The sequence below is a fragment of the Lepidothrix coronata genome, unplaced genomic scaffold, assembly GCF_001604755.1.
Source record: "Lepidothrix coronata isolate B3197 unplaced genomic scaffold, Lepidothrix_coronata-1.0 Scaffold179, whole genome shotgun sequence".
In the NCBI taxonomy this organism is placed as follows: Eukaryota; Metazoa; Chordata; class Aves; order Passeriformes; family Pipridae; genus Lepidothrix; species Lepidothrix coronata.
Window position 1 is genome coordinate 973,995 of NW_016690359.1, and position 27,345 is coordinate 1,001,339.

The 27,345-nt window shown below is 42.5% G+C and overlaps 1 protein-coding gene across 2 annotated transcripts in view; it reads left to right on the forward strand.

Annotated features, from left to right (window-relative positions):
- The window catches only part of MSRA (methionine sulfoxide reductase A), a 256,046-nt gene that overhangs the window by 118,813 nt on the left and 109,888 nt on the right, over window positions 1–27,345 (forward strand). The gene's annotated exons all lie outside the window — the stretch shown is intronic.

Here is a 27,345-nt window from a genome sequence, read left to right on the forward strand (position 1 = left end):
GAATGGAATGGAATAGGAATAGAATAGAATAGAAATAGAAATGGAATGGAATGGAATGGAATGGAATGGAATGGAATGGAATGGAATGGAATGGAATGGAATAGGAAGGAAAGGGAAGGTTTGGGAAGGGAAGGTTTGGGAAGGGAAGGGAAGGGAAGGGAAGGGAAGGTTTGGAACAGGATTGGAAAGTGAATAGACCGGAATGGAAAATTCTTTTTCCATTTTGTGGTGACAGCCATACAGAGGACAATCTGAAAAGGCTTTCTGGAGTGGGTGCAGAGCTATTTTCAGGGCTTTTGCCTAATCCATAAATACACCAATTTTTGGCCAGCATTAGGCAGCCCAGGATGTTCATTCAGCACGAAACATCTTTTCATATTTTGCTTACAGATGTTCAGAACAATTCTGTTTATCTGTATATTCATAAGCTTTTAGAAATCTGCATAGCTCAAGTGGCTCTGAAATCAGAAGGGAGAAACTCTGCTGCTGTTATTCAGAAAGTGGTGATGTACAATTACCATATAAAATGTGCTGCTAACGATGATTTTCTTAAAAACAGGGCAGTTTATAGGCTTGTGGTTCAACATCTAAGCAGGTCATTTTGCTTTGCTTTGAGTTGTTTTCTTTGTTTATCCTCGGTGACTGTAATTTAAGAAAAAATATGAATATGTCTGTTTATTATAGGATATTAGTTAGAAGGCTTAGTGAACATAACAGCAGATTAAACCAATTTATAACCCAGACAACTCTCACTACCTTTCTGAAGCTTTTTCTCTCGTACACAAATCACAAATCTTAAAAATTAACAATTCAATATAAAAGTATTCCACGTGGAGTTGGTTTTCTGCTTTGAGTTACATAAAATAGTTGATTGTGAGGTTGTTTCACATTTCCTAAGCAGCAAACCCACGTTTTTCTGAGGGACAGTGTTGCCTCTTGCATATCAATTAGTCTTTTGACTGATTCTTCTCTGCAAGATTTCCAGGTCTTGGCTTTCAAAGGTCATCCAGAAGAATTGGAAGTAGCTGATGGAAAGGAGTGGAGAAAGGCAAAATTAATTTCTTGCTCTGTTACCTCCTCTGCCTTTGGTGATTTACCAAGTTAATTCCATCTCTGCTTCATCTTTAGACTGGAAGGAGAGGGCAGGACAACCAGCTGACCCCAGAGCAGGCTGATGGTAGGCACAGGGTGGTTTAAGAATGGAAAGGCCTGTGGAGGGTTTGGCTTTGTGATGTGGAGCTTATTTTATATATTTATGCATTAAAAATATGGTCATTAAAGGTGACAACTGAAAGTCTGACTGGCATTTTTCACAAGTTATTAATAGAAATATAGAACAAGTGAATATGGGATGATAGTTCTTGTGTTCTGAGATTTCCCCTTCCCTACAAAATACAGATGAATGTCCTATGGCAAATCATCAGCGTGTTCATAGAATCATGGAATCATGGAATCATGGAATCATGGAATCATGGAATCATGGAATGGTTTGGGTGGGAAGGGAACTTAGGATCATCTTATTCCAACCCCAGTCCTGGAGACACCTTCCACTCTCCCAGATTGCTCCAAGCCCTGTCCATCCTGATCTTGGACACTTCAAAGGATCCAGGGGCAGCCACAGCTTCTCTGGGCAACCTATGCCAGGGCCTCCCCCCCTCCCAGCCAACAATTCCTTCCCAAGATCCCATCTAACCCTGCCCTGTTTCAGTGTGAAGCCATTTCCCCTTGTGCTGTCCCTCCATCCCTTGTCCAAAGTCCCTCTCCAGCTCTCCTGGATCAACTTTAGGCTCTGGAAGGGGCTCTCAGGTCTCCCTGGATCCTTCTCTTCTCCAGGTGAATCCCCCCATCTGTCCCAGCCTGGCTCCAGAGCAGAGGGGCTCCAGCCCTGGGATCAACTCAGTGACTCTCCTTATGTTGAGACAGGGCCTTGCCTTGCTTGTAAAACCCTTCCTCTGGACATCACAACGCTATTCCAACGTGGCTCCAACTCTCCAAAATGTTTAACTGCATAATCCAACTACAAACATTCCCTTCACTTTCTGTAGCTTATAAAGAGATCTGAAGGTTTTCATGAGCAGGAACTAAGACCACAAGATTAAAGTTTCCAAGCAGTAATGAGAATGGTTCAGAACAGTTTCTTTTATTATTAGGTCTCTGTCAAGAGAATAGATTCCTGTTGTGCCTTTGTCTGTTCTTTTTTTTTTTTTTCATATAAGAACAGGATATAGGAATTTTAATGACTGTGAAGAATATCAGTGTTCCCCATGCTCTTGATCTGTGCCTTGGTATGATTGGCCAATTGCTCCACCTCTCCCCTTTTTTTTTTCCCCAGTTCACCTGTGAGGAGGGAAGGAAAGGTCAGGCAAAGTACAGAATACTGTGGAGATCAAAGTTAATGTCATGTACTGTGGGTAGGAGTGTTTTGTGTGGGTTTTTTGTAGCAAGTGAAGAACAAGATTTCGTAGCAAATATGTAATTTTTATTAACTAGACCAGTTAGAATAAGTTTTGTCTCTGTAATCATGAGATTGTTGTCTTGGGATCCTCCTGGAAGTGCAGACAAAACCTTGATATAACCCTCAAAACTATAATTTGTCCTTGATGCCAATTGCCAGGTCATGAAATAAAATGAATGTACCAATTTCACTTCAAAAAATCATTTGGAAAGGTGAGAACAGCTGCTGCTGTCACGTTAAAACCTTGGCAACCAGAACTCCAAGAGATGCATTAAATCTCAGTTCCTGCAGCTCTACCTCCAAAATTGCCCACATTGACATTACTGACATGTTCCTTTTCAACAGAAAAGCTTCTTATTGACCAAGAAAACTTCACTACACCTTAAAATCCAGGATACAGAAATGGAGCCTGATTCAGAATTTAAAAAGGAAAGGCAGGATAAATATTTTTTTGCCTGAAAAACAAAAAGCTCTTTGTCCACAAGGGAAGGCAGCAGCTCTGCTTAGGGAGCTCTGCTGCATCTTTAATCAAGGTTGAGTTCCCTTTTCCATTTCAGAATTTGACTTCTCGGGGTTAATATCTTGTCTGGTTCAGGCTCCAAGAAACCAAAGTGATATTTATTATTTAGATACCTGATTGTGCCTCGTGGCAAATTTCAAATCCTAATGGCCTCACTGCTGTCCTCTGTTCCTGTCATCTATTTATCTCAGCGTTGCCCATAATCACAGGCTCAGGTTGTAGCAGCAGTATAAATACTAAATATATTATTTATTATTAACAACTTTATTTGAATTGTATCCCACTGAGATGTGTTGTTTCCATCTCTCTCATCTCCTGGTTTTATTAAAGATATATATAAGATGAAAATGTGATAGCCCCAGAGGTTGAAAGAGCCATTACAGAACAAGTCAAAGACAAAATCTTCTGACCTGGAGCCTCCAGGAAGTTCCCAGAGGATCTTTATTTTCAGGAGAGGCCCCGTGCAGGATCAGGCTGGGATGTTCCCACATCACTGGGCCTGAAAACAGAAGATGCAGCACGAAGCTGCTTCTTTTTTAAAGCATCAGAACGTGGTGTATTTGTGAAAATGATGTTATTAAAAAGCTCTCTGTTTTTACTGTGGCCAGTGGGGGTTTCTTACTTTTTGTTTTTTGCTGTGGAGACACTTGTGAAGAAAAAATAAGCTACACAGCCAGTTTACTCAGCCTGCCAAACTGTGCTCCCAGGATTGGGGATTGCTGCAGGTGGGAACTCCACTGGGGTCACCTGTGGCTGTTCCTGTTCATGAGAATCGTTCTGATGTGTTATATTTGAAGTATCTTGTGCAAAGTGATACAAGAAGTCAAAAAAGTAGGGGAAAACAAGAAGCAAAACAATGTCACGGGGATAGAGATCAAAGATGGAGGAAACTAAGGAGGGACTTTGGACAAGGGCCTGGAGGGACAGGACAAGAGGGAATGGCTTCACACTGAGACAGGGCAGGGTTAGATGGGATCTTGGGAAGGAATTGTTGGCTGGGAGGGTGGTGAGGCCCTGGCACAGGTTGGGCAGAGAAGCTGTGGCTGCCCCTGAATCCCTGGAAGTGTCCAAGGCCAGGTTGGATGGTGCTTGGAGCAACCAGGGATAGTGGAAGGTGTCCCTGCCCATGGCAGGGCATGGAACAAGATGAGTTTTAAGGTCCCTTCCCACCTAAACCATTCCATGATTCCATGAGTTCTGTCTTCATATACTCCCAGCTTCCAGGTATTAAGGATTTAGTCTTTAATAATCGCTGATGACCTTTTCCCGATTAATTGGTTTATCCATTTCTTTAATACGATTTTATTTCTGGCATTCACAAATAGGAGGGGAAATTGTGGTTTCATTAACTCCAGCATCGAACCTGGGCAGGAAGTTTCGAAGAGAACTTGTTAAACGGTATTTTACTAAAGGTTATTTTGTGGCAGTTCAACATGTCTGGGAATGAAGTATTTGTTCTGAGGAGTGAGCAAAAATTTGCTTTACTGACACTCTATGTGTTCCATGGTGATGTGTTGCATTTCTATACCAACAGTAGAGCTCAGAGCAACAGCTAAGCTGGAAAGGGGAGAAAAAACAAGGTAATGGGAAAAAAAACAAAGAGAAGATCCATTATAGGAAGTCTGAAAATATCAATTTGTGTTGTTTTGTTTTGTTCTGAGTAGTTTTTGCTTTGAAACACTTCTGTACAACATCTTTGGAGGCTTTCACTTTGGCACAAAGAAAGGGTTCTTATTTCTTGGTTGCACATCGTGTGGCATCAGCAGTAGGATGGTTTGGGTTGGAAGGGACCTTAAGATCATCTAATTCCGACAGTACTAAGAGCAAACTTGATTTCCACATCCATGAGGACACTTCAGCCTGTCATGTGGACAGAGTGACCAGTCCAAGGTGTCTGACTTTAAACCTGTCAGAAGGAGGAGGAACTTTGGATAGAGCCCACTTGGAGCTCTTAAAAAATTGGTTTTGGCTTCCAAAGCAGCTTCTTTGTTATCAACGCTCGTGAGATCCCCAGAAGAGCTGTCAAGGCTGCACACGGGTCAGATCTATGGCAGGGCATGGCACAGGGCACAGATTTGGGAATGGGGATGTGATCAATCCTGTCCCTGGATTGCTTTGGGAGGCCCTGCCATGGCTGTAGCCTGTCCTGGAGAATTCCCAGGCACAGACACTCAAACCCAGTGTGGATGCACAAACCCTGTGTGGAGGAGAGGAAGTTTGTTGCGAGGGGAGTTCTGGTGGGAAGTTGGGTGTGATCAGAAGTACCCGAAGGGAACACATAGGAAAGATGGAGAGGGAATTTTTACAAGGGTATGGAGTGACAGGACAAGGGGAAATGGCTTCAAACTGACAGAGAGTAGGTTTAGATGGGATATTGGGAAGAAATTTTTCCCTGTGAGGGTGGTGAGGGTGGTGAGGCCCTGGCAAAGGTTGCCCAGAGAAGCTGTGGCTGCCCCATCCCTGGAAGTGTCCAAGGCCAGGTTGGACGGGGCTTGGAGCAACCTGGGATAGTGGAAGGTGTCCCTGCCTATGGCAGGGGATGGGAATGGATAGTCTTTAAGGTCCTTTCCAACCCAAACCATTCTGGGATTCCATGATTCTCTGTAGTCAGAGACTAAGCTTAGACTTGTATTTACTAGAAAATGAGAAGCTCAATGGACTCTTTGGGCTGCACTACTTTTGTTTTCAATCTTTTTAGGGTGTGTTGTCTATATTGACATCCCTAACCAGCCCTTTTAAACCCATGGATCCTAGGAATGCTCGGACTGGGAAGAAGAAGGAAGGAAGGACCAGCTTTGCCTCCTTGACTCTGCCCACAGTTTGTGCCTGGAGACATTTCTGTCCCTATTACTGAGCACAGAAATCCATCGTGGCACAGTGTTCATACACCCCCAGTGCTGCCACACAGATCAAATCTGCCTGGAAAACCCAAACCCAACCCTGACATGTGGATAACCTCATTTTTTTGTCTGCTAGTTCCCCTCTTGGTTTAATCCAGTGTTTATTCAGTCAAGTGATTCAATTAGAAACTATTTTTATTTTCTTTCCGAGGAGTGAAAAATGTTAATTGTAGCTGAAATGCCTTCGAGTGATTCTCTTCTAATGTCACATTTCCATAAGCTCTGTAAGGTTTGCTTTCTGCTAAAATAGTACAGCAGCAGAACAAAAATACTAAAAAAAGAGGGTTTAATGTTTTCAATGCTGGACTTGGCGTGGGTTATGACCTTGGTGGGTAAAGCAGAGAAAAAAAAAAGAAGGTCTTTTCCTCCCAAAGTGAATCACTAAGAGAAAAGACACCAGATTGCTGCAGACAGTTGGGAGAAATCAAACCTCAAGAGAATTTTAATGAATATGCTAAGCCATCATCTCAGTGTGTGTACAGACCTGGCACTGCCTGGTTTGGAGTAGAAAGTGAGTGAAAGGAAAGCAGTTTTAACTGCACTTGGGTTCCCAGGCTGTTATTGGGGTTTACAGGACATTTTGATCTCATCGTGATCTGGGAGAAGAGTCTGACACCCACCTCACTGCACCCTCCTGTCAGGGACTTGTAGAAGGCAAAAAGGTCTCCCCCGAGCCTCCTTTTCTCCAGGCATTGTAGCACCTCTGGACAGGTAGGGAAAAGAGCTCTTCTGTCCCAAAAGCCCACGGTCAGCTCACTGAGCGTGTGGTGTCCTGATAGAGGTCTGGCTTTGGCTGTTGTTGAGTAGGAATCATCTGAGGAATTCAAAGGAACAAGTTTAACCTTACTGGAGGATACTGAACCCATCTTTGTTAAAGGGATGGTCATCTGTGCCTGTGATCCAATGAAAAACTATGTGGAGATGGCAGAAATCTTTCAGTGTAAGTGGGACAATTCTGGGAGCAGGGAGTAGTTCTGTCCGTTAGGGAAGTTATAGAATCATAGAACCATAGAAGGGTTTGAAATTGGAAGGGACCTTAAAAACCCTCCAGTTCCACCCCCTGCCATGGGCAGGGACACCTTCCACTAACCCAGGTTGCTGTAAGCCCCATTCAACCTGGCCTTGAACACTTCCAGGGATGGGGCAGCCACAGCTTCTCTGTCCAGCCTGTGCCAGGGCATCACCACTCTCACAGGGAAGGATTTAATCCCTCTGTCAATGTGAAGCCATTCCCCCTTGTCCTGTCCCTCCATCCCTTGTCCCAAGTCCCTCTTCAGCTCTCCTGGAGCCCCTTTAGGCACTGGAAGGGGCTCTCAGATCATCCTGGATCCTTCTTTTCTCCAGGTGAACACCCCTAGCTCTCCAGCCTTGATCCAGAGCAGAGGGGCTCCAGCCCTTGGAGCATCTCTGTGGCCTCCTCTGGACTCGCTCCAGCAGCTCCACATCCTTGTGATGTTGTTCCCCATGGCTGGAGGCAGCTCTGCAGGTGAGGTCTCACCTGGGCAGATTATGGAATTCTCTGGAAAGTTGTCTGGGGAGGAAGACTCCATGGCCGTGTCACATCACTTCTGCCTGCCCTGCTGTGCTGCTGTGCCTCCTTTGGGGTTCAGTCCTTCTTTGGGCAGTGGAAATGGAGATCCTTTCATGTCCTTACAGCCATCAGTGCATCAAATTGCTGCAGGGAGCTGGAGCAATTGCTTTGTCTTGCTTCTCTGGTCCTGTTTGGCTTCAGAGCAATTTAACAGGAGAAACAAGAATTGAGGCTAAAACATGCACCAGAGCTGGCAGCCTTGACTAAGATACATCTCCTTAACTATAAAGGTTAGAAGAGATAACAGCATGAGGTAAAAGTTTCCGTCACTGCAAAGCCTGAAATTATTGTTTGTTTGCCTTTTTAAACTACCTTCAGCTTAGCCCTGAGTTACCTGCCTCCTTGAGATAAAAGAACACTTTCCCCCTCAAAAGGAGACTCTGGAGTAAAGGAGGCTCTCTAGCCTGTTTTGTTAATCGTGGAATCACAGAATGGTTTGGGTTGGAAGGGACCTTAAAGCTCATCACCTTCCACTGTGAGATGATCCATGATTTAGGATTAAGGAGGTCATGATTTACCCTGGCCATAACTTTCCTGTATTCATCCTGGAAAGGTGGCAGGTACCGTGGGCTAACCTGAAAGTTTGCATTATCATCAACTGTCATGATTACACACTCTTTGCTTCTTTTTTTTTTTCCTCTTTTTTCTCCCCCTTTTTTTTGTGTTATAATTATAGTGGTTGAGATTTTTTTTGGAAAGGATGCAGGGTTTAATCATGTCATTCCGTGTGCTGAGTGCTGTGAAAATTCTTTGTTCCAAGTCAAATGGAACACTATTATTATACTCTTATCATCTACTAAGAAGTAATAGATGGAGTCAGATTGATCCTGGGCATAATTCTGCTGATGTCAATGGTATTACATCAGGAAGAGATTTGTCTCAGCCTGTTAATACAATAAAAAGGTGGCTACTGAGGAGCAAACAAGTCTTGGAAAAAGAAAGTCCATTTTCACTGATCCTGCCCTGTTTCTGCAATGTTTTGAAGCTACAAAGCATTGGAAGAGTGCTAAATATTGTCATTATTACTATTATTTATATATTATATATTATTATTATTATTATTATTATTATTTTCTGAATGGATTGGGGATTCTATTCCATTCTCCTCTCATTTTTTGGCAGTAAAATGACTTCAGCAGAACTGACCCTGAACCAGTGGTAGGTGCAGATGGGACCATTATTTTTTCACTGCTTCATTTATTTTGCTTTGACAAATGGTTTTATTTTCTCTCTTGCTTCCTTCCTCTCTGTTCAGGGAGAGTTCAGCCCTTCTGCAGGTGTTCCAAAATGTTCAAAGACAGGAGGAATGTGGAATGAGTTCTTCTCTCACGATGCAGTGTCCCAGCTGCCTTTGGGATCCAGTCACAAGTCTTTAGGTGAAGCTAAAATCAAATGGAAAAGTATAGGCTGGGATCTGGTGTCTTTAGTCTGAGCTTAATTTAGTCACCTTGATGGAAAGCACAAAGAAAGCAGGATCCATTTTGCATTGAGTAGGTCAGATTTTGGATGGGGAGGGGACGTCCTTCCTTCTTCTGAGCACTCAGCAACGGATAATCCAGAATGGAAATGTGGATATAGAAGCAAACCAGGGGAGATTTTTGCACAGGGAAAAGCAGAGGTGCCAAATTTGGCTTCCCACGGTGTGTCTGGCATGAAACTGCTCCAAGGTGTATAAAACCAGATGTTAACCAAGAGAATGAATTCCAGAACCTTGCCCTTCTTTCCCTCCTTCTTCTCCCTGCCCAGATTGCCCCAGTCAGTAGAAGAAAACAAGCTTCCCACCTGGCTTGTGGTGTCCAGAGGAGGGAACAGAGCTGGGAAAGGGGCTGGAGCACCAGGAGCAGCTGAGGGAGCTGGAGGGGCTCAGCCTGCAGAAAAGGAGGATCAGGGGGGACCTTCTGACTCTCTGCAACTCCCTGATAGGAGGGTGGAGCCTCAAGTTGTGCCAGGGGAGGTTTAGATGGCATATTAGGGAAAATTTCTTCCCAGAAAGGGTGGTCAAGGATTGGAAGGAACTGCCCGGGGCAGTGGTGGAGTCCCCATCCCTGGAGGGATTTAAAAGCCATGTGGATGTGGCAGCTGGGGACATGGGTCAGTGGTGGCCTTGGCAGTGCTGGGGAAATGGTTGGACTCGATCTTTGAGGGCTTTTCCAACCTAAATCATTCTGAAAAGGAGGCTCAGAGGGGATCTTCTCACTCCAACTCCCTGACAAGAGGGTGGGCCCAGCTGAGGGTTGTGCTCTGCTCCCAGGGAACAAGGGACAGGATGAGAGGAAGTGGCCTCAAGCTGTGCCAGAAAAGGTTTAGATTGGATATTGGGAACAATTCCTTCATGGAAGGTGTTGTCCAACCCTGTCACAGGCTGTGCAAGGCAGTGATGGAGTCCCCATCCCTGGAGGGATTTAAAAGCCATGTGGATGTGGCACTTGGGGACGTGGGTTAGTGGTGGCCTTGGCAGTGCTGGGGAATGGTTGGACTCAATGATCCCAGAGGGATTTTCCAGTCAAAATGATTCTATGATTCTCTAACCTTCCATTTGTGGGCTCAGCAGTGTCGTTGCTTCATCAGGACAAGTAACAAATGTGCTTCCTGAGCGTTTTCTCCGGCCTGGATCAGGATGCTTTCAAAGGATGTGGCTCCTATTTTGAGAGCCATTTGGGATCCAGACTTCAAACTTGCTGAGCAGGTGTTTGAACCAAGGGCTGTCACACCAAAGCTGTGCAAAATTTTGGTTCCAGCTCCCACCGTTTCAGATCTAATTAACTGTGATGAGCAAAATGCTCCTGCTGGTCTTTCCCAAAGGTTCACACACTCCAACCCAAAGTCTCTCGTGATTAGCAGTACCTCTTATAGAGCAGTTGGGATTTATGGAACTTTGCATCATAAAGAGAATGATTTCTGTGGCCTACTTGAAGGATGGCTATGGAAAACAAAGTAATTAATTAAAAAGCAAAGAGTTTTACGGAAAAACTGCATTCGTTGCTTGTGCTCTTCTAACAGGCAGTTTGGATCTACTAAAAGTGCAGAGATAACTTGTGTCACAGCAGATCTGGAAGGCAAATTCTGCAGCTCAACTGAGTGGAAAGCCAAGTGTCTCACTGCATATTCATCTATTTATCGCCTCAGATTCTTCCCTAATTCCTTTATTTCCCATATGATAATGGACTCCTCTCCATGCAGCCTCACTGTTAACCATGAAATAGAATTTGTCTGCACATGATACGTTCCTATAACATGTGAGGGCAGAATTCATCAAAACAATTGAGCTGTGAGCAGGGATCTCACTGAGTTGCTTTTTGCCTCCTTTCTTCTCATCTTTCTGCATTTGAATTGTTAAACAGGAGCTCTGCTGCAGAGTCAAAGAGTGGCTCACAAAAGCTGTTGCCATAGAGTTACACCTAGAAATGAATTCTTTTTATATCACTGGCATGACAAGTGGTTATTTATTTGTACTTAGGCCTATTTAATAGCTCTTCATTACAAGAATGGCCCAGAGTTTGAGGAACAACTCAGCTATTAGAGCTCCTGCTCCCATTGTATTTCAGAAGGAGCAGATTCAACATTTCAAATATTTTCAAAGGGTTCTCAGAAAATAACTCCTTCTTTTCTCACCTCCTCCAAGAATCCCTGAACTACCCCTTGGTACTTGTCACACAAGCAACACAACCTGTTTTGAATCATGGAATCAGAGGACGGTTTGGGTTGGGAGGGAACTTAAAGATCATCCAGTTCCACCTCCTTGCCATGGACAGGGACACCTTCCACTAGCCCAGGTTGCTCCAAGCCCTATCCAACCTGGCCTTGAGCACTCCAAGGGATCCAGGGGCAGCCACAGCTTCTCTGGGAATTCTATCCCAGATCCTTACCACACTCGCAGCCAATAACTTCTTCCCAGTATCCCATCTATCCCTGCCCTCTGGCACTGGGAAGCCATTCCCTGTGTCCTGTCCTTCCATCCCTTGTCCCAAGTCCCTCTCCAGCTCTCCTGGAGCAACTCTAGGCACTGGAAGGTGCTGGATCCTTCTCTTCTCCAGCTGAACCCCCCCAGCTCTCCCAGCCTGGCTCCAGAGCAGAGGGGCTCCAGCCCTTGGATCATCTCTGGGGCCTCCTCTGGACTCTCTGCAGCAGCTCCACGTCCTTGTGCTGTTGTTCCCCAGGGCTGGAGGCAGCTCTGCAGGTGGGGTCTCACCTGAGGGGCCAGAGGGGCAGAATCCCCCCCTCCCCTGCTAGTCACAAAAAACCCTTTTGAAACCCCTCCTAGAAATCCCTGGATGCAGTAGGAGATATTCCCATTTCATTCCCTTCACGCTGCACAGGGGTGACAGAATCTCTCGTGCAGCCCCACAGGCTGGGTTTGGGATCTGCTTCCCTCCCCTTTGCTGCTCTTCCCTTTCATAGCTCTCAGCAGTGGTTTTCCTGCTGGAATTTGCCTGGCAGCTCTTTGGAGCAGGATGGATTGCAGCAAGGAGCAGGAGCACCACAGCTGGGCTGTTACCTTGACACTCAGCTGATTCCCTTTTATTCCTGGCTCCAAGGCTGACTTGGATAACCTTCAGCTCTTCCTGCCTGTTGTCCTCACCTATGAAAAGGAGATAGTTTATCTTATCTTCTAAAGCACTTTGAAATCCGTGGATATATGGATTTTTCTGGGACTGAGTGTTGGAGGAAAGCATAGGCAGCAAGGGGAAATCTGAAGTTGTCTTTTATCTCCTGTAGTCATAGAGAATTTTAATGGATATTTTTGTATTTATACATTTGAATTGTTTCATTCAGCTGAAAAAGAGCTGTATATCAGAACATTTTGCATTAAGCATAATTTTAATCTGTTTTTTTAAAAATTCAGATTCCACTCTGGTTCTGTAGGATACAGAGGGAGATGCTTTGGTGTAAAATCTTCTTTGGGCAGTTTAGAATTGTCCAAATTGTCCCAATTTTACAAGATGTAATAATAAAAAAGTAGATGCAGTGTGTACCCCCCCACCTGCTCTGTACATTCAATTAAAACATGAATTTTAATTGAAATAAGATTTCAGCCAGAGGTTTTTACAGCTCTGCTGAATGTGTCTTGGTGGCTTTATTCAGAACTTACATATATTGTGAAAAAGCACCAAATTCATTTAAGTTACTTTTCATTTATAATCCAATTACTGAGAAAATATCTACCCCTAAAACTTTTGTAACTTTGCAGTATTAAATATAAATATAAAATAATATTTAATATATTAAAAATGCAATAGAAAAGGTGCTATTATTTTTTTCCCAGTGGTTGGACTGTACCATGTTATCTCCTCCACTGATGACCTCCCATTAATATTGGTTTTTAAAAATCTTTCTCCTGCGGAAATTTTCTAAACTAATTCTCTTATGAAGGTTCTTATTCCCCTTAGGAGTGTTTAAAACACTTTCCCTGTATCTCCTTAGCTGAACACAGCAGCATTTCGGTGCTACAAGCCAAGGTAACTCTTATGTCATTGTAAAATTGCCACCTTAACAGAACCAAAGTAGTAATAATAATAATAATAATAATAATAATAATAATAATAATAATAATAATAATAATAATAATAATAATAATAATAATAGTAAATATGCTCAGGGGGGGAAAAAAATCCTAAAGCCAGAAATTTGTGCTTTTCAAGGATGGTGGTGGTGGTGGTGAAATAATTCCTCCCTAATTGGTATCCCAATGTAATGGGTAAGTGAACATATTTCACAGCAGCAGCTGTTGGATGTTCAATGGATGGAAAATACGGCTCTGGATAAGTGTGGGGAGCTCTCATCCCATCAGGAGGAGTAAGTTAATCATACACAATTCACTGAACAGCCCAGTTGCATTTGCAGAGCAGGGGCAGCCTTTTAATTGTCACAGGCCCTTTTTCAATATCTTGCAGGATCTTTTGTCTCAGCTGTAGCAGTTTTGGTTGCATCCCTAAAACTGTCACTCTTCCCTCTTTTTGCAAGGGCCTGACAATTCCTCCTTCACAATGCAGCTCAAATTGGACCAGATGCTGCATCAATAGAGCAGTCTGCCCATCTCAGAGGCATTAAGCCCAAAATTATTTAGAAAATTGAAGCCTTTAACATACTCTGGATTAATGTGATTAAGTCGAGCTTGCTTTAATTCATAGCCATCTATTCCTTTATTAATAGCCATTTCATCAACAGGAGCAGCACATATGGGTACAAGATGACTGAAAGTTAAATTGATTGCTGTAAGCCTGTAAGAAAAGCATTTAATGTTTCAATAATAACTGATGTAAGACTTCACTGCGGGGCATTTTAGATAGATTTAGACCAGCTTATAGACACAGTATTTATTAACATCTTTTAATTTTTATTATAAGCTTGCTAAATGAAAGTTGCATTTTTTTTCGTTATTATTTTTAATCCCTCCTTTAAGTCTGCATTTGATACAAGATCAGTGTGTTTATAGAGGAGAGTCTCTCGTGTGAATGAGAACAGCTGGTCCAGGGCAGAGTGGAGTTGAGACTTCTGGCAGGATTAGGAAAAGATAAAATACAACAGAGATTAAACAGCACACACAGGGAATCACAGAATCATAAAATCATGGAATTGAATCACAGAATCACAAAATCATGGAATTGAATCACAGAATCACAGGATGCTTTGGGTTAGAAAGGACCTTAAAGACTATCCAGTTCCAACCCCTTGCCATGAGCAGGGTCACCTTCCACTATCCCTGGTTGCTCCAAGCCCTGTCCAGCCTGGCCTTGGATGCTTCCAGGGATGGGGCAGCCACAGCTTCTCTGGGCAACCTGTGCCAGGGCCTCTCCACCCTCACAGCCAAAAATTCCTTCCCAATATCTAATCTGAACCTACCCTGCAGCTCCCATTTTTAGGGAAAGGACCTGTAGGACTAAAAGTCTCACACTTCAGGAATCCTGAATTAAGGATGTTGGGCTGGAAGGGTTGTAGCTGCAGCAAAGATCTGGTTTTGGTCATGGAAACCTGATTTACCCTTTGGATGCTGCTGGGCAGGTCCAGGCAGTTCCTGGGGCTCAACCCTGCCTGTGTGACTGTGGAATAACTGTGGGCATTCCCAGCATTAAAGGTCTCAGCTCATGTTTTCCTTCCTGTTTTCTGTTCTTTTTTTTATGTTTCCTTTTGACTTTCTTTGCTTAGAATCCCCCAATGGTTTGGGTTGGAGGGGACCATAAACTCATCCAGTTCCAACCCCAGCACCTTCCACTAGCCCAGGTTGCTCCAAGCCCTGTCCAACCTGGCCTACATTCCATCTGTAGGGAGAGGAGAGAGACATTTACAGGATGACCCAATGCCTTGGAGTGACCATTCCAACGATTTACAGTTGAAGGGAACAAATCCCGCTAACCTGGGAATGTTCCCAGGACTGTTTATTTGCAAGTAAAGTCACAGTCTTAAATTCTGCTAAAGGGCACTAAGATGCCCAAGTTTCTTTGTATGTTCCAACTGTGCTGTCTCAGCCAGAAAAGGTCCAGAATTTAGAATGGAGAACAATGAAAATTTGCTGTAATTTATGACCATGATTAGTGTCGAGGTGTAGAATCGTAGAAGTGCTGGTTGGAAGTCTTTACTCCAAACTCTAATCTGAAGCAGGACCATGTTCCACCCTCAGTCAGGCCATCGGTGGCTTTGTCAAGCAGGAAAAGCTCCAGGGATGGAGGTTGCAGAAGGGCTGCCCTGTAGCTCTGTCGTCCTGGGGACAGAGGGTACCCAAAGGTTCAGTTGGAGCTTTGCACGTGGCGGGTTCTGGCCGTTGTCACCTGCTGTTCTGTCTGTCACTGCTGGAGAAAGAAAATGTGGAGCTGCTGGAGCGAGTCCAGAGGAGGCCACGGGGATGCTCCAAGGGCTGGAGCCCCTCTGCTCTGGAGCCAGGCTGGGAGAGCTGGGGGGGTTCACCTGGAGAAGAGAAGGCTCCAGGGAGACCTGAGAGCCCCTTCCAGTGCCTAAAGTTGCTCCAGAAGAGCTGGAGAGGGACTGGGGACAAGGGCCTGGAGGGACAGGACAAAGGGGAATGGCTTCATACTGACAGGGACAGGGTTAGATGGGATCTTGGGAAGGAATTGTTGACTGTGAGGGTGGTGAGGCCCTGGCACAGGTTGCTCAGAGAAGCTGTGGCTCCCCCTGGATCCCTGGTATTGTCCAAGGCCAGGTTGGATGGCACTTGGAGCAACCTGGGATAATGGAAGGTGTCCTTGCCCATGGCAGAGGTTGAAATTGGACAATTTTTAAGGTCCCTTGAGGCATTTTTTAAAAATAAATGAACAATTACTTTTTTTCCCCCCTCATTGTCTTTTAGATACTTTTGAGCATCCAAATTGGCCATTCCTTTTTGGATGAATAAATGTCAGGGAATACTGGTTTCACTTGAATTAAAATCCCTTCTTTGCTTTTCTTAAATGTTCCCATTTAAAATGGAATATAAAAAAGGATGCAAGTGACCTGTAGTTTAAAACTCTTGATTTGGGCCTGGTTGAATAGAAATAATGGATGGTCAAATACAATGAATGGTCATTAACTTTAAACAGGAGGTTTCACTGGTCTAATGTGAATTATGACATTTACATTTTAACATAAAAAAAAAGCAAAAATATTTTTTGTTTAGGTGGCACTCCACTGTTTACTGGAATTAATTTTAATTAATTTTATTAGTGGCTGAAATAAAGGTTGCTCTTATTGGCCTATTCCAGCATAATTAATCTTCAGTAATAATTCATTTTAGGTGACTTCTGGAGGTTAAGCACTGGCACAGCCACTCATTAAAACGGGGGTGAGAATTAATAACGTCTAAAAGGTTGGTTACAAGAAAGAGAAAAATATCTGTAAAGATTTATTAAAGGCTCTAAGGATTGATCTACTTGCTTTTATTTTTTTTTAAACCCCATCTCAAATGTGGGTCATGGAGGTGTAGAAAGGCCTCAGCCAGGGTTTGATCTGTTCCCAGTGCTTTGTGCACCCAGACCCCAGTTCAGAGCTCTGCAGAGCTGGGCTACTTTTTAAATCTCCTGAGTAATTTGCTATTTATTAGTAGTGTATTTTTGTCACGAGCTAAAGACCCTTCTCTGGTCAGCACAGACTATACTGAGCAGAAGTGAGGCAGAAGACTCACTTTATTTTTTTTCCTGTGAATTCTCTCTGTCCTTCTTCCAGTGTAATTTCTTTTCTTTTAAATAAGCATCTGTCTTTTGGGTTGGAGTCACTGCAGCTATTTTTAGTCATCTAAAAATTAGTCCCCTAGTCTGAGTTTGAGGTCTAAACTTTTTCTTATAACATTCTTGTTAAATGATTAAAATTAATTTTCAATGAAGTGAGCAGCCCCCCCTCTCCTCCCCTTCAAAGCCACCAGAAGAATCTTTTGGAATCAAGGTAGTAACTTCAAGGAGGTCTTTTGCCTTCTCTTGGTCTCCATTACCGAGATGATCCTCTCAGAGGGAGTCAGATCCCTGCACACACAGAAAAATCCAGTGATTTGAGAACCGGAGACACCAAAATCTATCCAGAAAAAAAAAAAAAAGGACAAATTGGGTGGCAGGGAAGCAAACTTGTCATACCAAGACTTCACAGTTCTACAAAGGACAAAATACCGAGTTCCTGATGCCATATGAGGGTGTTTTTGAGCAGTCAGCATGTGCTCTGTGGACTATTTAGGGGAGTAGTATGAGGGGACCGTGGAGCACATTTTTCCCAGTGTCCTTAAGAAGATGCTTGGCATCACTAAGTGGGGGTGAGATCCCAGGGATGAGGAATTCCACTTTCCCTAAGCAGAATTTGCACAACATCTACTGTGATGGCTCCAGCTGCGTGGGGTGAGAACCTTGAGCATCCCAGATGCTGTAAAGGGATTTTTCCCTTTCCAAACTGCTGACAGGGCGTGTGGGCAGCTGAACAAAAGAAGTGGGATACCAGGGGGATATCCTGGGATATCTAAAACAGCACTGGTTATTTAGATGTAGGCAACTGTCCTGCCTTGGAGCCAAGTGTCTCCAAACCAAATATCTTCAGCTTGATTTTAGTTAATGGGGAGCAATAAACACACACACACATATAGATTGATGTCATTTTAACATAGGTGTCATAGGTGTCATTTTAACACAGTCTCAGTGATTCACTTGCCAGAAGTGCTTTATTTTTTTCTTCCTGTTGATGGAAAGATGGTTGTGTGGATGCTGATGGTTAGAGAAAAGACATTTGTAATCTGGTTGAATAAATCCCACCCAGATTTGCACAATAACTACCACTATTGCTCCAGCTGTGTGGGGTGAGAGCCTTGAGCATCCCAGATGCTGTAAAGGGATTTCTCCCTTTCCAAGCTGCTGATGGTACATGTGGGCAGGACATATTGCAGCTGAACAAAAGAGGTCCTTCCCTGCTTTTTTACAGAACTAAAGGAATCAAGATCCAGAGCCCCAAATGCATCCTGGTATCATTTCAGACATTTATCTGAGATGGGACAAGGGGGAATGACTTTAACCTGACAGAGTTAGATGGGATATTAGGAATAAATTCTTCCTGTGAGGGTGGTGGCCCAGGTTTCCCAGAGAAGCTGTGGCTGCCCCATCCCTGGAAGTGTCCAAGGCCAGGTTGGACGGGGCTTGGAGCAACCTGGGATAGTGGAAGGTGTNTCATTTTAACACAGTCTCAGTGATTCACTTGCCAAAAGTGCTTTATTTTTTTCTTCCTGTTGATGGAAAGATGGTTGTGTGGATGCTGATGGTTATAGAAAAGACGTTTGTAATCTGGCTGAATAAATCCCACCCAGATTTGCACAATAACTACCACTATTGCTCCAGCTGTGTGGGGTGAGAGCCCTGAGCATCCCAGATGCTGTAAAGGGATTTTTCCCTTTCCAAGCTGCTGATGGTACAGGTGGGCAGGACATATTGCAGCTGAACAAAAGAGGCCCTTCCCTGCTTTTTCACAGAACTAAAGGAATCAAGATCCAGAGCCCCAAATGCATCCTGGCATCATTTCAGACATTTATCTGAGATGGGACAAGGGGGAATGACTTTAACCTGACAGAGTTAGATGGGATATTAGGAATAAATTCTTCCTCTGAGGCTGGTGGCCCAGGTTTCCCAGAGAAGCTGTGGCTGCCCCATCCCTGGAAGTGTCCAAGGCCAGGTTGGATGGGGCTTGGAGCAACCTGGGATAGTGGAAGGTGTCCCTGCCCATGGCAGGGATGTGGGATGAGATGATCTTTAAGGTCCTGTCCAATCCCAATCATTCCATGATTCCGTGGCCCAAATCACCTCCTGCTACAGTAGCCTCGGGTGGCGCCGGGTGTAGGACAAACAAGCCACTTCTTCTCACTGCAGGGACCTTGGTGGGGATGGTGGGGAAAAATAAAGTTGCAATCACAGAACTGAAGTGAAAATGAGCTCCCAGTTCCATTTTCTGCCCTCAAAGCCATTTAATTATCATATTTTTAGTTCTTCAAATATCTTTTTATCAACCAGCCAACCAATTTTTTCACCTTTTCTGATTGAAACTCCCTGTCCTTGCTCCTTGCAGTCTTTCCCCAAAGGCTAGGACATTCCTGATTTACCACTTTCAGACCTGACTGCAGTTTTTAACACTTCTACTGGGCAAATATTCACACCCCTACCTCAATAATCTTCCAGGAGCATCACTTGAAGAGCAGCAATGGCCAGAATTTATATTGAAAAAGTAGGATTTCTAAAGCTCTTCAAGGGAAGCTTCAGTTTGGCCAGGGCACTGTAAATGACAGTATTAAATATAATTTTAATTAATTGTAAACCTTATAATTTTATATAAAATATAAACATTATATAAACCCATAAAATTTATATATCCAGCTGTCCTAGATGTATAAATTGTAAACATTTAATTTTTTTAAGGTCTTCCCCACTATTAGGATTTATTTTTGTTGAGGACTTTTGAAACAGGTTGCTTGGACCTTTTGTGGAGCTTCCTAGAATTCTTTTATTAATGTTGGTGGACTTAAAAGTGTTTGTCAAGTATAAATTAATCCTAGATTTTTATCCCAAATCCCTTTTTTTCAGGAGCCCTCTGACTGTCTGTCTGTCACCAGGAACTTCTCTTTGCAGTTTGATATCAGCTCAAGGTCTCTGGTGAAACCAGGTAGCCTGTGCTGCTTTTTTTCGTATTTATTTTGGGAAAATCAGCAGGGAAAAAATGATCTCAATCACATTTGTTTTTATAATAGGACTGTCAGAGTAGTTTAATAAAAGTTAGATATGAAAGATAAGCTTCCAGAGTACAAATATAGATATTTATCCCCTTTTTTTTTTTTTGCATCCTCAGGTATTAAGAGCTGTACAGTTTTCTTCTAAGCTCTGTGTTGGTATCCAAGTTCAGAAAGAGTGAAAACTGGCATATATTAGAAATCCAACCTTGTATCCAGACATTTCCTCAAAGGACTAACCTCTTACTGAATTCCCTCTAGAGAGAAAAGGATGAAACTACAATTTTTGAATTCTAAAGAAAAATATTAGAAATCAGAATATCTTACTCTCATTTCTTCTTTTTTAAATTCCAGATTATTTAATGTTTTCCAACTCTGTAGCTTGCTATTAATAGATGTCCCTAGGTATTATATTTACCTCCATTTATCCCTTTTCAAAGCTGTTCTCAATGTGTGAGATATTCTTCACATTCCTATTATTCTTGGCTTTCCATTATGCCCATTTATTTAAGGAGATGCTCTGTGTTGCATAACAGTTGTACAGAGGCTTTGCAGCAAAAAGCTGTAAACTTTTAAGCAAAAAATCAATCCTATTTTCTGCCAAATTGACATTAAAATAATTCCCTTTATAGATTGAAGCTGGATTACTGAGTCCAGGCGTTTTATTTCTGTATATATTGTTTACTTTTCCATCTAAGCCTTTTCTGGCTGGAGCAGACCCCAAATACTGCTTTGGTTTGGGACATTACAGCCATTTTTGTCAATAAATCATCTCTTAAGACTATTTTCTGGAGATTTGGGTCTTTACTTAGGCTGTTTGAAGTCCTCCTGGAATATCCCTCCCCTTCCAACCAAAGGGAATCCTTGTTTTCCCTTTGCCTTCTCCAGAACAAGTCACAGTTGAAGCAAACAAGTAAAGCTCAATACTCAGGATATTGAGGCAGGGTTGGATGGGATATTGGGAAGGAATTCTTGGCTGTGAGGGTGGTGAGGGACTGGAATAGAATTCCCAGAGAAGCTGTGGCTGCCCCTGGATCCCTGGAAGTGTCCAAGGCCAGGTTGGACGGGCCTTGGAGCAACCTGGGATAGTGGAAGGTGTCCTGCCCATGGCAGGGGGTTGGAACTGGATGAGCTTTAAGGAACCTTCCAACCCAAACCATTCTGGGGTCCTGTGATTCCGTGGAACTGGATGATGCTCCTGGCTGGGATGGCTCCAGGCTCAGGTTCTCAGCAGGCAATCCCTGTGGGATGTGGCTCCAGGGAATTCAAGCCAAACACCAAGCTCCAGGGAGACCTTGGAGCCCCTTCCAGTGCCTAAAGGGGCTCCAAGAGAGCTGGAGAGGGACTTGGGACAAGGGCCTGGAGGGACAGGACGAGGAGGAATGGCTTCCCACTGCCAGAGGACAGGGAGAGATGGGATATTGGGAAGGAATTGTTCCCTGTGAGGGTGGTGAGGCACTGGAACAGAATGCCCAGAGAAGCTGTGGCTGCCCCTGAATCCCTGGAAGTGCCCAAGGCCAGGTTGGACAGGGCTTGGAGCAACCTGGAATAGTGGAAGGTGTTGGATTGGAACTGGATGAACTTTAAGATCCTTTCCATCCCAAACCACTCAATGATTCCACGATTCCACACATCACATCAGAACTGAAATTTTTATTATCTAAACATGTTGTTGTTTCCCTCAGTTCCACACCAAATATTTATTTTAGGTAAAGGTTTGCATTTGTGTTATAAAAGATCCAAAATGGTGTCAGCCCAGGGTTTGTGTTTAGAGAAATTATGTTGCATATATGGAAATTAATTATGAAAAACACAGTGTAATCATGGGTTATGGTCTGAAAAATGGGAATAATGGGATCCAAATTTAGGATGTCATTTGAAGTCTTTAGGACAAAGGCTTGGTGCTACTGTGACATGGTATTAATTTTTTAGCCTCAGAGTTCTTCATGCCCATGGATAACGGGATATATTTCCTGGGCAGATCTTTATTTACTATGTTTATCTCTTGTGATAAAAGATGTCAACATCATTAATTTAATTTTTCAAAGGAGCTTTGCAATGAAACAATTTGAGATGGGAAATTCCCAACTGTGTGAGAGCAGAAATCCATGAAACCAGGAGCAGACCAAAGTCCTGACCCAAACCTTGTGTTTTTCCCTTGTATTATTCTATATTCACCTGTTCTAGTGGTCAGATCCACATGGGATAGATGGAAAAGCCTGGAATTGCATTTCCTTAGTGCCAAGTATAATTGGTTTGTCAGGAAACAGAATTTATTGTGACATAAAAGCTCCATCTGATGTGTAAGTTTAGGGTTAAAGTTGGGATTTTTAAATGAGAACTTTTAAAATGTGGAGTATTTCTGTTCCCAACACTGTAGCTGAAAGATATTAACTCACCTCTAGGAAGAAGATATAAAATTTATAGTTAAAGTCTTCCTCATCAACCGTGATAAAAAGGAGATAATAAAAGAGTCCCAACTCTTTGTACAGATAAGAGTGTTTGGGATAGAAAAGCTTCATTAAAGCCAAGTGAACAAAGGAAAAAAGGGGCAATGCACTCCGATATTCCTGGCATTTAAGGCTGGAAAGGGCTCCCTGCATTATTTAATTGGACATTTTTTATATCACAGGTCATTATGTTTCATCCAGTCACTGTTTTATCAAGGCCTATCACTTTTTCCTTGAAGTTTAGCAGCTATTTGATGGAAGTGTCTTCTCTCCCAGATGAAAATCTGCTTTGAAAACATCAGGAAATGAGGAAGTGGTTTATAGGATGCAGGTTTAGAGGAGCACTGAATGATCCAGTGGTGCAACTGAATAACCACCTTCCATATCCAAAATATGTTTTCCTTTTGAATTTCCATGGTTTCCAACCCTACCATTTGCTCTTGATCTGCCTTTTCATTGCTTCCTCCGAGACCCTTTTTTACTTAGTCATCCTCTTCCTGAGGACCTGCTTGAGTCAAAAACCTTGAGGGTTTCTTTTGGGAAGGATAAATACTTAATATATCAACATATAATATATCAATATATCATAAATCAATAAACCATATATCAATTTATCATATATCAATAGAGAAGCACTTTGTGGCTGGCACTGAAACTGTTTTTGAGGATCTACTTTAGTGCCAAGGTTGATCTCACCAGTGCTGTTCCTACACCCTCTTTTTTACTTAGACATCCCAATTCAGTCCCTACTCCCTTTTATTGCAATATTGCAATGAAATTCCGTGTTTATTTGCCTGTCTGCTGCTACTCCCCTCAAAGATTGTTCCCATTCCAGGTATCACTTTTTCCTTTAAGTAGAGATTTACCTGTGGCTGGTTTTAATCCATTTTAGATTGAATGGCCCCAGCACAGCCAGGAATGGCTTTATAAGCCCATCCCATCAGCCTCATCTGATTTTATCCTCAGATTTTATAAGCTGAGACTTTATATTTCTTTAAAATTACTGATGAAGGACTTGAACAACACCAGGCTTTGGCCCAGTCCCTGCAGAGGACAGATAAAAATGCTGCCATTTGAGCCTTGTTCCCTTTGGACAAGTTTTATTAGAACTGTCCTTTAGACGATTCTTAATCTGTTTAACACTGTCAATATTGGATAGTGTTAATTTTTTAATCAGTCAGGAAGTAATAAGTCCAATGCATTAATAAAGTCTGTTACATCCCTGCTATTACATCCCACATTTATTACATCCAGACTTGTAATTTCATGGGAGAGTGAAATCGAGTTTGGCCGACAAGACCTAAATTCCACACGACCACGGGGGCTGATGTTAATTATAAGCCCATCTCCAATATTTTTTAATTCACTTGAATGAAATTAAATCAAAATATACTTTCTAGGAGCACACTTGACTCACTCCATCTCGGAACAGCAGTGGACCAAACCAGAGTGAGTCAAAAATAATCCCATTTAAAGTCGTTGCAACGTGGACATTCAGCCTACAGAAAACATAATCCAAGTACAATGAACAAAGTATTAAAGTTGTGCCATCCCTTTTTTCCTGTAGGCTTATAGAATTTATTTTGATTTTACTTCTTATATTTTATTTTATATAATTTACTATTTAATTATAATTTATTTTTCCCCTTTCAGTAGCTCTTCAATGTACAGCCATTTAAAAAATAAGACTAGAAGAAGTAGTGATCTTGCTTCCAGATATTCTGTTCAGCAAAACCAGTTGATATTCTTTTTATCAAAACCTATTTGCTGCTAAAGAACACACAGGATTTTATGAAACAAACTAAGAATTTTTACAGCCCTACCATCTAAATTTTCAATACTTGGAAATAAAAAACAAGTTCATTTAATGCTTCTGTTTTGCAGATTTTTAGGGAAAAAATGAATGTTCTTTGTGCAAACTGCCAATCTTCTTTAGTATAATTTAATTCAACTAGTTTTACTCAAAAAATGAGCATTTCTGTGGAAAAAAAATTAACAATAACAGCATGTTGTACCCCATTTTTTACTGTCATCTTTGTTCTCTTACTTTTGTTTCGACAGGGAAAAAAAAAAGTGGTTCTAACAGGCACCAGAAATGCAGTTTAAAGCAGTTCATTGTTTTATCAGCAAATTTTCTTTCTAGATTTTCATTTACTGTGTGATTCAGCTGTCCTCTCCTAAACCAAATAAATAAAATTAAATAGCATTTTCTCTTTAGGTACATCCACCACACTGCTGGATGTGCTGCTTTCTGTAGGTTCTGGAAGGGACCTGAATTTCCCGTGGTCCAAAAAGAAGTTTCTAGAATCGATGGACAATTTTATTTGGATTAAGAACTGCGGGATTGGCTGGCCCAGCGTGATAAATTGGCTTCTTGCTGTAGAAGATGGACGTATTTTGATAAAACTGTACAAAAGAGAGGGGATCACACCGTGAGGGTGAAGAATGATATTTTGGAAAGCAGAAATTCACAGTGGTTAGTGAACCAAAGATCATCTTCTAGTTCAATGCTAACAAAGTCACTAAAGTTGTTTAAAATGTAAAGAAGAAGGTAAAAGTATAGTAGTCACATGGCAGTGTCTGTGTTTACCTGGTATATTTTAGAGTCTCTTCTAAAAATCACCCCAAAATTACCCTGGAAACGTGAAAAGTGGTCAGGAAATCATGAGTTGCAGGAGGTGAATGTGTAGGGAGGGGCTGCTCAGGGAGCTGGTACATCCTTGTGTCCTTAAAAAGGTAAAAAAGGTTAAACTTTGCCTTGATTTTTGGTGGATTTTCTGTCCACTGGGTTCTTCGAATCAACAATTGTTACTTTTTACAGGTATAAAATATGGGTCTGCTCCAGGGAATTCCCTCAGCTGTGTTAGGCAGGAAGTAAAATAAAATTATTGTAATGGACCCTTCTTAAAAAAACTATTGATTTGTGATTATTTCCATTCTTTTCATGCTCATTGCTTTGAAGGTAAAAAGGTAAAAGTGAAGGAGATCCCCAAGGTGTGGGTTCTCAGTATTTTAGTGTTGAACCCTTTGTTTATTTAACACATAGGAAGGAACTGGGTGTTTTATTAGTGATAACTGTGACATAATAAAAACTACCATGCTGGTTTGGAGAAACAGATGCTCAAAAGACCAACACTTTTTTAAAAATATTTTCCTAGGAACCTTTTTTTTGTAATGCTTTGCATATTCACCAAGGCTTAGGCTTTAGTTGGCACAAATTGGTTCATCTCCAAAATCATTGAATGCTGAAGATTAGCCACTTATTTCTTTACATTACACATTGACAACCAGGCACAGGTTGCCCAGAGAAGCTGTGGCTGCTCCTGGATCCCTGGAAGTGTCCAAGGCCAGGTTGGATGGGGCTTGGAGCAGCCTGGGATAGTGGAAGGTGTCAGGGGTTGGAATGCTGAGGGAGCCCCCCCAGCTCCCTTGGCTCCTCCTGCTGCTCCAGCCCCTTCCCCAGCTCCGTTCCCTTCCCTGAGCACACTCCAGCCCCTCAACCTCCCACTTTTAAAACAATCAAAGCAGGAAACCAAAGACAACAGACATATTTTTGTTCCCTGTGTTTATTTACTTAAAGATCTTTCTGTACAGACAAAGACCACAAGGAAGTCATCCCCTACCTGTTTTTTTCTGAATATTTGAAATGGTCTTTAAGGCCCCTTCCAACCCAACCCCTTCTGTAATTCTGAGATTTACTGGGTTCAGAATTCAAGAGAGCCAAGTCTCTTTTTGTTGAAGGTGTGAGGCAGGAGGGAGTTTTGGTGGTGCCTGAATTGTAGAGTTGAATTCACCCGAGGTAGGACCAGCTGGGGATGAAGCCCTCGTGCCGTCAGTGCCGGGGACTCGGAGCTCGCAGGTGAGGAGCTCTCCAGCCCTTTGAAGTTGTTCCACTTTGCTGGAAATAATTAAATGCTCACTGGATACAGGCAGTTAAAAAGAATGAGTTCTTTAATCCCTCAGCTTGGGCACTCACCTGGGACATGATTAAGAAGGTGAGAATCTAAATGCTATTAAGAAGGGAAAGGATGGAAAAGCAGCGCCGAGGTGTCACTCAGATGTCTTTTTCTGTTGCTCTTTACAGGGACATTTTTGCCAGGGTTTGAATCCCTGCTGAAGGAGCTCTCTGTCTCTAATCCTCTGAGAGAGGTGATGTTTTCTAAGTGGGAAATGGATACAGGATAAACAGACAATCTGCTCTTGGCACACAGCCCTCGGTGTAATAAAGTCTTCCCATCTGCAGGGAGGTTCTTCGACGGCTGAGCCCCTTCTAGGGCTGAAGGAGAACCAGAACTGGAAATACCATAATGGCTCCTGTAAATAAAGGGTTTCTATTTGCACAATTAACAGCAAATGAAATTATATTTGGTGGTTTGATAAATTATTTAAACTAATTCAAACATCGAGGGGTTTTGGGGAGAAGGCTTCTGGAAATGTTCATAGTCGGTAAAACTTTGGCTGTGGAATATTAAAAATCAGCTAATTAAAAGGAGGAGGTGAGCTGAGGACACTAGCTGACAATATAAATGGATTATTTCGTGAGAAATTCTGAAGGAGGCACTGAGGTGAAGAGCTGAATGTCACTGAGAGAATTCCATCTATCACTGACCATTTTAAATCCTTTCAGCTCTTCAGCTCGATTTCTTGTTAAAGACATGCAGCTTTTGGGAGTTATTGTTTCTCTTTGGTTACTTCCTCTCCATTTTATGAACTCTTACATAAAAGGTTTAATTAGAAATATCTCAGTGTATTTTCTTTTTAAAACACGGAGGAGTGGTGAGCTGGGTCGATGCTGTGCCTTTTTGGTTCCGTAGTGTAACAAAAGTATGAAACCCAAATGGAAACAGGATGAATCTGTTCTCACAGTCAAACTGAAAGTCTAAAAAGTGAAATGAGAAGATCAACAGGATGCAATTTAAGTTCCTTTTTGCCACTTTGGCTGCAGAGGAGTCATATTCAGCACTAGCCATAGAATCACAGAATCACGAAATCACAGAATCACAGAATGGTTTGGTTGGAAGGGACCTTAAAGATCATCCAGTTTCATCCCCTACCATGGCCAGGGACACCTTCCACTAGACCAGGCTGTGAGTGGTTGTTTCCACTTGCTCCTTGGGGTAACCTCATAGGAACTTCTGACTCCTTCCTGTGGGTTGTGTTGCACCTGTGGGAAATGGCTTTTTTCCCTTTCCTGTCCCCTCATACCATTTTCTCTCTGTCCTTCTTTTAGGAAATTTTGTGGTAAATCTGCCCCACCTGGAGC